This window comes from Ochotona curzoniae, unplaced genomic scaffold (assembly GCF_017591425.1).
Source record: "Ochotona curzoniae isolate NIBS_2020 unplaced genomic scaffold, NIBS_Ocur_1.0 scaffold_1852, whole genome shotgun sequence".
Classification (NCBI taxonomy): Eukaryota; Metazoa; Chordata; class Mammalia; order Lagomorpha; family Ochotonidae; genus Ochotona; species Ochotona curzoniae.
Genome location: NW_024467087.1, coordinates 27437893 through 27448674, shown reverse-complemented (window position 1 = coordinate 27448674; position 10782 = coordinate 27437893).

Sequence of the window (10782 nt, the reverse complement as noted above, 5' to 3'; positions counted from 1 at the left end):
TCCCCCAGTTGCTCCAACTGGGAAAAGCAACACAAGATGGCCAAATTGCTTGGGCCACTGTCACCCACATGGGAGACCCATTTGAAACTCCTGGCTCTTCGCTTTGGCTTGACCAAGTCCCTACTGCTCTAGCTATTGGGGTAATGAACTATCAGATGGAAGATATTCTCTCTCTCCCCTGCCCCCTTCCTCTTCATTATTCTTCCACTCTATATAACTCTGATATAGAATGTAGGTGTCCCAAGTCTCTGCCTGAACTTTATTCCAGTTTTCTACTATACATGCTTTGGGTGGAAGCAGTGATGACTCAAATACTTGGATCTCTACCACCCATGTGGGGCATCTAGATTGAGTTCCTAGTTTTCTTTTTTTTTTTTTTTAACATCAGGCTGGTTTAGCTGTGGCAGTTGAGGGCATTTGGAGAGTGAACCAGCCCATGAAAGATCTCTTCCTGTATCTCTATTTTAGTTTCTTCCTCTCAGATGTATATATATATATATATATATATTTTATAAATGCTACTCCAATGCACAGAGATTCAACTGTAATTTCAAAGCTATGGAAAATTTTTATTAATACATGAAAGTAGAGATACATATACATTTATAACAATACAAACCACTTGAAAATCTGCAAGTGTCCTTGGTTAATGAGATTAAAGAACCATAAAAGGGGAAGATGACATGCATGATGGGTTAATCCTCCACTTGCAAGCACCAGCATCCCATATGATTGCTGGTTCATGACCCAGCCACTTTACTTCCCATCCAACTCCCTGCCTGTGGATTGGGAAGTCAACAGAGGATGGCGCAAGTCCTTAAGTCCCTTGCATCTATGTAGAAGACCTGGATCAGGCTCCAGGTTCCTAGCTTTGGATCACCTTAGCTCTGGCCATTCCATTACTTGCGAAGTAAATCAGCAGTTAAAAGATCTTTCTCCTTATCTCTCTTTGTCTCTGAAAATCTTCCTTTCCAATGAAAACAAATTTTTATTCTTAAAAAAAAAATAAGACATTGATGTGGAATATATTATCCAAACACCAAACTAGAATCAAGAAATAGGCTGCGCTGATTCATCTAGTTTCATAAGAAGTTGTTTCTAGTGATTGAGTAAAAAATACTTAAAAACACTTCTCTATTAAGCTCTTTTTAAAAAGCAAAATGTCTGTATCAATACTAGATTGTGTGCTTAATTAAAACAGAAATCATTAAAATGTATATAAATTAATATATACTCAACACATACAGACAAAGAAAATATTTTATAACAAGAACTGGCTTTTGAAAAAATGCAATTTTGTCATGAACTAATAACATAAAAGGTGTTTTTAGAGCTTGATGCTTTGTATGTCATACTGAAAATACAAGTCTCCAAAGGGATTATCTGTAAAGGACTACAATTATGTATACTTAGCAGATAAACGGAAGAGAGTTGCTGTTGTACATACATGGATTGATGAGGAGAGCATAAAGGAAACAGAAGAAAAAAATACAACTTGAGAAATTTCTCTTAGATGTTTTATGACCTCAGAGGAGATATGGGCCTTCCTCTGAAACCCAGGGAGAAAAATAACTGGAGTCATCTTAGATCAAGGGTGCATGTGGTGAAAGTGAAGGTAGAAGAGGTAGGGGTGAAGGTCAGAGAGTGAGATTCAGAGCAGTTCTGAGGCTAGTGACATCTAAAAGGTTGCCATGGCAGTGGGAAGGGTGGGGTTGGGGTGGGGGAGAATATCATAGGGGTTAGAGGCTTAAGAACAGTAAATCTAGGTGGGTGAGTGCACTGGCTGTTCATAGGGATCTTTATTGGTTAAATGAAAAATGCAGGCCTATTGTTTGGGAGGCTTCCTGGAGAGATAGCCATAGCTGAAGAGAATATACTTCCTGACTTCCGTACAGAGCTTCCTTCTATTCTAGTACAGTGGGCAGACAGTTAAATAATTACAATGAAGTGTACAGAGTCTAACTTCACAGAAGAAGAAGGAATGTATTCAGGCAAAAGAAGTCTCTCCTCTCTGGGAGCAAATGAAAATGGAGTTATCTCTAGGAGGCCTGCTTTTGACCATTTTTCAAGTCAAGAATAGCTTTCAGGAAAACAGGGTTATAAATTGTAGTTTATAGATGAAAATAAAATAGGCTTAGAGAAATTAAGTGATTTATGCTATGTTACACAGTTAAGTGAGTAGCAGAGCTAGGATTGTTCATAGTTAGAGCTCTGTTATGGCGTTGTAAGGCAAGTATAGCTCATTCTTCTAGCTGATTGCAATGGAAAAATATGGAAAAATTCAACAGTCACTTAAGGCTTCTAGAAAGTCAATGAAAGCAGGACAGTTATGAAGAGAAATGAAAACTTGATAAAATAAAATGCATGGTTGTAAGCTTCTCATTTATTTTCCTCGTGCTCCTTTGAGCTAAGGTTGAGTTCCAACCAGTAATGATGTTGAAGGAGGTGTTGGAAGTTAAGTTTCTCATAAAAACTTCAACTTTCTGGATGAAAGAAATGGGCAAAGGAGCACCGTAAAGCTGGAGAGTGTGGAAGGAATCATGGAGAGAAAAAAACTGGAGGAATCTCCTAATTCTGCACAATTCGCAGCTGAACACCTAAGCCATGTATGCATGAGGCAATTGCTAATGAGCAGAGTAAGGGCTTTGAATACTGAAGTGACATCAGAAACATCCATACAAATCTCACTGCATTAGACTGAGCAAGATAAGCAGAACAAATTTGTAGAGGAGTAAATAATATTTAATTTTAAACAATTTTATGAGGAATAATTTACATGACATAAATTTTATACCTTTAAATTAATGATTGAATTAATTTTTAGGAAATTCGTTGAGTTATGCAGTAACCATGGCTGCAATTAAATTTTGAGTATTTCAATCACTCTAGCAAGACCTCTTTTCTTGTTTATGTTTAATGTTTGTTCTCATCTTTGCCTCCAAAAAACTAATAATTTACTTTGTGTCTACAGATTCGTTTTTACTGTACACCTCATTACAACGGAATCATATCATGCTTATGTGGCCTTTTGCATCTGAATTTTTCCCTTAGCTTGTTTTTATGGTCCCTTCATATTGTAGTATTTTGCTCTATTTTTAGTGGCTGAAAAGTATTCCACTGTCACCCATGGAAAGGAAGACAGAATTTATGATCTGAACCTAAAAGAAAGATTGCTGGTGGAAAGGAAGACAGGATTTATGATCTGAACCTAAAAGAATGATTGCTGATAAAATAAAAGCATCACCATTCTCCAGAGGAGTGTAACAGGATCCACAGTCTAAACAATGCAATAGACAAAATGTCTGGGAGATGATCTAAACTATAGATACTAAAATCCAGGAAAACGTAATAAACTCTTAAGAGAGAAAACAGTCAGTACATCTGAACCTTGAAAGAAAACAAAAGACCCAGATGTTGTAATTACCAAAACTAAAACACCCTGTAAACAAATGGATATGGAGCCAGCATTTTGGAATAGCTAGTTAAGCCACCACCTGTGATATTAGCATCACATGTGGGCATCAGTTCATACACTGGTTGTTCTATTTCCCTTCCAGTTCCATGATAAAGTATCTGGAAATGTAGTGGAATGTGGCCTGAGTCTTTGGCACCCTGTTGCCACATGGAAAACCTGGAAGGAGCTCCTGCCTCCTGGCTTTGGCCTGGCCCAGCCTTGGCTGTCGTGGGCATTTTGCAGATGGAAGATCTCTGTATCTCCTTCTGTTTCTTTCACTTTGCCTTTCAAATGAATAAGTGAATTTTAAAAAGAACAACATACACAGAAATGTGTGGCTAGATATTCCAGTAGAGAATTAGAAAGTATAAAAAAGAACTGAATAGAAAACTTAGGACTGAAAACATAAAAATTGAAATAAAAAATCTACCATATGGGCTAAGCAATAGATGAGAGATAATGAAGGGAAAAGTTGAGCCTGGTATAATGGCTCAGCGACTAAATCCTTGCCTTGCATATACCATGATCCCATATGGGCGCCGGGTCATGTCGCTGCTGCTGTAATCCAGCTCTCGGCCTATGGCCTGGGAAGGCAGTTGAGGACAGCCTAAAGACTTGGGACCCTGCACCCACATGGGGAGATGTGGAAGAAGTTCCTGACTCCTGGATTCAGATTGTCTTAGCTCTGATCATTGTGGCCACTTGGGGAGTGAACCAAGCTCCCCTTGTCTCTGTAAATCTGCCTTCCCAATAAAAATAAAATAAATCTTAAAAAAAACAATGAAGAGAAGAGTGAATGAACTAGAAAATAAGCAGTAAATATTATCCAGTTTGAGGAACAGTAAGGAGAAAAAGACTAAAAAATTGAGTGAAATGAACAGAACTTTAGGAACTTTCATGACTATCAAAAACTCAAACATCCTTGTCATTAGAGTTCTAGGAGATTAGCGCAGGACATATTTTAAAGAACAGTAGCTGATAACTTCCCACATTTGATAAAACGTAGATTGACATATTCAAAGAAGTTCAGTGAATTCAAAGAGAAAACCATGCCCAGATATATCACTATCAAACTATTGAAAGCCAAGATAAATGTGCAAGCCTTGACAGCAACCAAGGAAATACATCACATGTTATATATGGAACAGTGATTGGAGTATCTGTGGATTTCTCATAAAAAATAATGACAATGAATAGTTGAAAATAAAAATTTTCAACAGCAATACATTTATAAAAGTAGACACAACACAAAATGCTTGGGTACAGTATAACAATGCATGTGTGCTGATACTTAACTAATAAGATGAGAAAATCAAGAAATATTTAAACAAATGCAGTATAAGACGCTTCAAGGTTCAGAAAACTCAATATTGTTAAATATGAATTTAACAAATAGACAATATAATTGTTAGAGATAGCTGTTCAAAAATTTAAGTGAAAATTTCAAGACAATTTTTAAAGAGTTATAATCACATTAGTTTATTTCAAGACTTACTATAAACCTACAGCAAGCATAAAATGAGAGTATTTGTGCAGAGACCCAAAGATAATTTGTCCAGAATCTAGAGCACATAAGTAGAAAAACTTTATATAATTTACCTTGAAGGTAATTGTTATTTATTGGATACCATTGTGAAAATTTCTTTATGCTAAAATGCATTGCATTGTTCATTTCTAAACACTTTATTTCAGAATAATTTTAAATTTACAAGACAATGTATGAGGTAGTAATGCAACAAGTTCCCATATAGTCTTTATTGATTATTTCCCCTATTAACATCCCATATTAGTGTATTTGTCCCAATTGTTGAAACACTCCCAAACTCCCTTTTTCTTTCATAGAAACTCATTTTATCTCTGTCTCCTGTATTGGCCTACAGTAATCAAAGTTTTGGTGTGTGTTCAGTTAGAAGTTTTTTTAAGTAGCTCCCAGAGATAAGGAAGAATATGGGTATTCATCTTTCTCTGGCTTATTTTATTCAATATGTTGCTCTTTATTTCCATCCATTTTACTCAAAATGACATGATTTTTTTTTGTTCTGTTTTGAATAGCTGAATAGTATACGTGTGTGTGCGCGCGCGTGCGTGAGTGGCTGACTCTAAGTGTGAAAAATATTCATGGTGAACCTGAAGGGGCTGATGTGGTGGTGCATCAGGTTAAGCTGCTGCCTGTTACTCCTGAATTTCATATGAGTATCCATTTAAGTCCCAACTGCTCCACTTTCTACCTAGATCCCGGCTAACAACTTGGAGTTAGCAGATTATGGCCCAAGCAGATGAATCTTTTCCACTCACAAAGGAGATGGGATGGAGTTTGAGACTCCTGGATTTAGCTTGGCCCAGCCATGGTTGTTTGTGGCCTTTAAGGGGTGAGCTGGCAATGAAAGCTCTTTCTGTCACTCCGCCTTTAAATAAATACTTTTACTTAAAAAAAAAAAAAAAGAATTCTAGGCCCAGAAAGCAAGAAAACATTCTTAAGATCTATTTATTTTTATTTGAAAGACAGATATATACTGAGAGGAGAGATGTAGCGAAAGATCTTCCATCTGCTAGTTCACTCCCCAGATGGCCACAACCATCAGAGCATCAGCAAAGCCACGAGCAGGAACAGATCAGGGTCTCCCACGCGGGTGCAGGGTCCCAAGGCTTTGGCAAGTCCTTCGCTGTTTTCCCAGGCCACAAGCAGGGAGCTGGATGGGAAGTGCAACATCTGGAACATCTGGAACTGGTTCCCATATGGTATGCCAGTGCTTACAGGAGAAAGATTAGCCAATTGAGCCATCATGCCAGACCCAACAAAGAAGCATTTAAACAACCAACCAACAACTAACCAAACAAAAAGACATCCCTGTGGTACTGGAAAAACTTAAGCACCAAATAAAATTATGTCAAATTATAACCCAAAGTATACAATACACATCTGTGAGTCCAAATTAATATACATGATTGATGAAAAAGGGAATCAACTAGTGATTGTCATGGCAACATGGATAGATTCGACATAATAACCAAGAGTGAAAGAAGCCAGGCACCTGAGAGTATATACTTCATCATTGTATTTGTATGAAATTTCTAAAAAATGTAAACGAATCTGCAGTGACAGAAAGTATGTCAGTAGTTGCTTGGGAATGGAGGTAAAAAAGATGCATTACAGAGGTGTATGCGGAATCTCTTTGGGATTATTGAAATCCTGACCACTCCCAGTGTGATATGCTTTCAGGGGTGTATCATGCATATGCCTAACTAATCAGATTTTACACTGTACATAAGCACAGATTGTTTCACTTCAATTAGACTTCCATAAAGGTTTAGGAAGCAATCTGTTAGGCCTCTGTCTAGAGTGCTTTTCATTGCTTCAGGGTTGCCTTCCGGTGTCGGAGGAACCTCTAGTGATGGTGGGCCGAAGTATCAGTATTTAGGATGTTGCAGTTACGATAGCTCAGGCCTGGAGTCATAGTTAGGTTAGAGTTCAAAAATTAAGTTCAGCTACATAAAATTGCCCCTTCTCATCATCTCCAAGTGCCCGAATATTGGAATTTTATATGGTTCAAACTCTAGCATTTTGAAATTTTCCAGTAGAGATGCATTTGGGGAAAAAGCATGTAGCTTAAGTGTGGCATTTTGTCTTAGACACAACTTATTGGTGCAAAATGACATTTATGACCTAATACAAGGAAGGATGCTAGCTTTTTAGATTCAGGGAACTTCATCAACATTAAGTAGAACTTTCTCTTTTCCCTCACAATAGGAACAATGGCGGGTGGACATTGTGGTGCAATGAGTTATGCTGTTACCTAATAGAGTGGCATCTCATATAATAGCTATTGTCTAAATGTTTAGTACCTACCGACACACATACCTTTTATATACAGAAACCTAACATATAATGTGGAGGTACTTGGAAGTGAAGCTTGAAGCTGGTATGGTGATGCAGTAAGCTGATCTTCCACCTGTGGTGCTGGCATCGCATATGGGTGCTGATTAGTGTCCCAGCTATTTCACTTCTGATCCAGCTGTTTGCTTATGGCCTGGGGGAAGCAGTGGAGGATGGCTCAAGTCCTTGGGAACCTGCACTCAGATGGGAGACTCAGAAGAAAAAGCTCTCTTGTCTTAGCTTTACATCAATTAAGTCCCAGCTGTTGTGTCCATTTGAGGATTGTTTCCGCAGATGGGAGACCTTCTCTCTGTCTCTCCTTCTCTCTGTAGATCTGCCTCTCCAGGAAAATTAAATAAATCTTTAAAAATATTTTTTAAAAAGGTGGTGAAGCTTTTAGGATGTGATTAGATCACAAGGGCTCCTGAATGGGACTGGTGTCCTTATTAAAGATGTCTAAGGGATCTTTCTGGTTCTTCTCCCACATAAGTGTGTGCTGGGCAAGTTCTCACCAGACACCAAATCACCAGATATCAGTCTCCAAAACTGTGAGCAATACATTTATTTCTTTTTCTCAAAAAAAAAAATTCTCAGTCTAAGCTACTTGTTATAGCATAGTAAATGGACTGTAGCACAAATCTTCTATATAGTAATTATAATATTCAATCCCATCAGCAATATCTGAATCTAATTTCTCGCATGTCCACCAACAATGGATATTAGGAATGTTTTTCATCTTGTTAATATATTGGTTATGAAACGACTATGGTGATGAGAAACTTTCAAAAGAGGGTCAGGATGGAGCTTTCTTTGTTTCTTAGAGGAATATAAAATAATGTTCCTATTATAATTAGTGACATCAAAGATCTGAGGCATGGCATGTGGGCTGCCTACTATTTACCTTGCATCATGGATCTAGAATAATTAGGCAGAATGGTGCTAGCTTTTCAAAAGCTAGCACGGTAGATGGTAAGTCAGAATGTACACAAGTATTTGGAATAATCCGAGGCTAAATCAAACAGCAATAGTTTTATACGTGTTAGGTTAGTGGTCTTTCTGGTTGTGTTCGTAAAGCCTGCTTCAGCGGCCTCAGGCTATCAGTGAGCAAAGAAGGAAAGGGAGATTTGGCTTAGTCAGAAAGAGCTTTATGATTCACACTCTATCCTCAGTGGAGTAGCTCTTCCTTTGCCTCCTTTACATTTTGGACAGCCTTGGTCTCTCATTACTTTCTTTGAATGGAGTGTCGGTGATTAAAACTATTGTAAATATTTGGAAACTACCGTTTTAAATGTTGGGAGAAGGCCAAAAGGGCATGTGTTAGGATTCTAGCTGAGGACTGAGTTGAGAAGACAAAGGGGGAATTAAGCAACATTTCTTTGTAGCTATATAACGCTTTTTGCCAAAGACATGTATCATTGAACTGAAGCTTTACCCAATGCCCTTGAGTTAGGTGAGTTTTACGTGTGGGAGACATGAATCTGTGAATTGTTTAATTTAGGGGCTGGTGATGTGGTGCAGTGTGTTAAACTGCCACCTGTGTGTGTTGTAAGTGCTTGTTCGAATCCTAGCTTTCAATCCAACTCCTTGCTAAAGCTCCTAGGAAATCATCAGGTGGCAATCAGGTGTTTGGACCCTGCCACTCACATGACAGATGAGGCTGGCGTCCTTGGCTCTTGATTTGTGCATGATGCAGCTGTAACTCATGGCCATTTAGGGAGTGAATTGGCAGATGAACATTCTCTCTCTCTCTCTCTCTCCCTCCCTCACTATAACTGTGCCGTATTTTTAAAATGTTTATTTATGTGACTGCTTGATATTATCTGTGGAAGAGCCAGAATTAACAAACCAGAAATCAAGCAAAATATTCTAACCACAATAGAAGAGTGTTACTCAAAATATGAACTCTTATTTAAGAAAAGCTTAAATCTTTTCTTAAAGGCGTGATTACCTTTAAAGTTCCTTATTTAAAAGGTTTTCTTATAAACTTTATCTACAGATCAACTCTGATGCTTGTGTTGCATCGTTCACGTCCCTGAAGATATCTACTTCAAAATTTGCTTCTCTCCAATCTCCTGGGCGGTGGGGGCGGGACATGGGACAAAAGAATACAAAAGCAAAACAATGTAATTGTGTTGTCATGTGTTGTAAGCTGACTTTTTTAAAAACATGTGGTCATGAGTAGATGTCTCTAGCAGATTGTAAAAATGAGTACTATTTGTTTATTTATTTATTTATAGTCTATAAGGTTAATGATGAGGAACGTGCATTTAGCAGGTGGAATCTAGCAGTTTAACCATAATCAGTGTGCTGGACATGTAACACAAACTATTTCTTTTGGTTTTCCACATCAACACTATTTTATGATATGATTGATAGATATAATATTTTCTCATTTATTTGAAAGGTGGTGACATGGATGCGGTTGTATTCCAAGTGCATAAGTCATCAGGAGCTGCCTCCAAGGTGTGTATTGCAAAGAATCTGGAATTGGTGTGAAACTGGAACTTGAAGCACTGCACTCTGATATGGAATGAGGCTGTCCCAAGCAGAGTGTAAACTACTGTGACAAATGCTCATCCTAATTGACAAATGGTTGGTTAATTCCCTTCAACACCATCACCCTGTCCCCACCAAGGACATCAACCTTGAAGGAAAATCACATTATTTTTAAAGACTTATTTGTTTTAATTTGAAAGGCAGAGTTACAACAGAGAGAGAATGAAAGTGAGAGAGAAAGAGAGAGAAAGAGAGAGAGATATCTTTTTTTACTGGTTCACTCCTCAAATGCCTAGAACATCCAGGGCTGGGCAAGGATGCAAATAGGAGCCTGGATCCCAGAGGGTCTTCCTTGTGAGCAGGAGGGATTCGAGTACTTTAACCATCACCTGCTGCCTATCAGAGTGAGCACTAGCATAAAGCTGAATTGAAAATAGGGCCCAGACTTGAATTCATGCACTCCAGTGTGGGATGTAGACATCATGAGTGACATCTTAAATAAACACTATGCCAAATGCCTAGTTTCCAAAGTAATTTTTAAGATCTACTAGTTTTTAATTGAGAAAATGGATGCTCAGATACACTAAAAATACAGTAAGATAGCACAGTGATAAATTTCTTTTCTCTCCTTCCTTTTCATTTTTTTTTTTTTTAAAGCAGGGCCCAATATGGGAGCCTGACAGCTGAGGTCCTTGCCTTGCATGCACCATGATCCCATTTGGGCACTTGTTCTAATCCCAGTGGCCCCACTTCCCATTCAGCTTCCTCCCTACAGCCTGGGAAAGCAGTGAAGGACGGCCCAAAGCCTTGGGACCCTGTACCCGCGTGGGAGATCCAGAAGAGGATCCTGGCTCCTGGCTCTGGATCAGCTCAGCTCCAGCTGTTGCAGCCACTTGAAGAGTGAATCAATGGATGGAAGATCTTCCTCTCTGTCTCTGCTCCTCTCTGTATATATCAA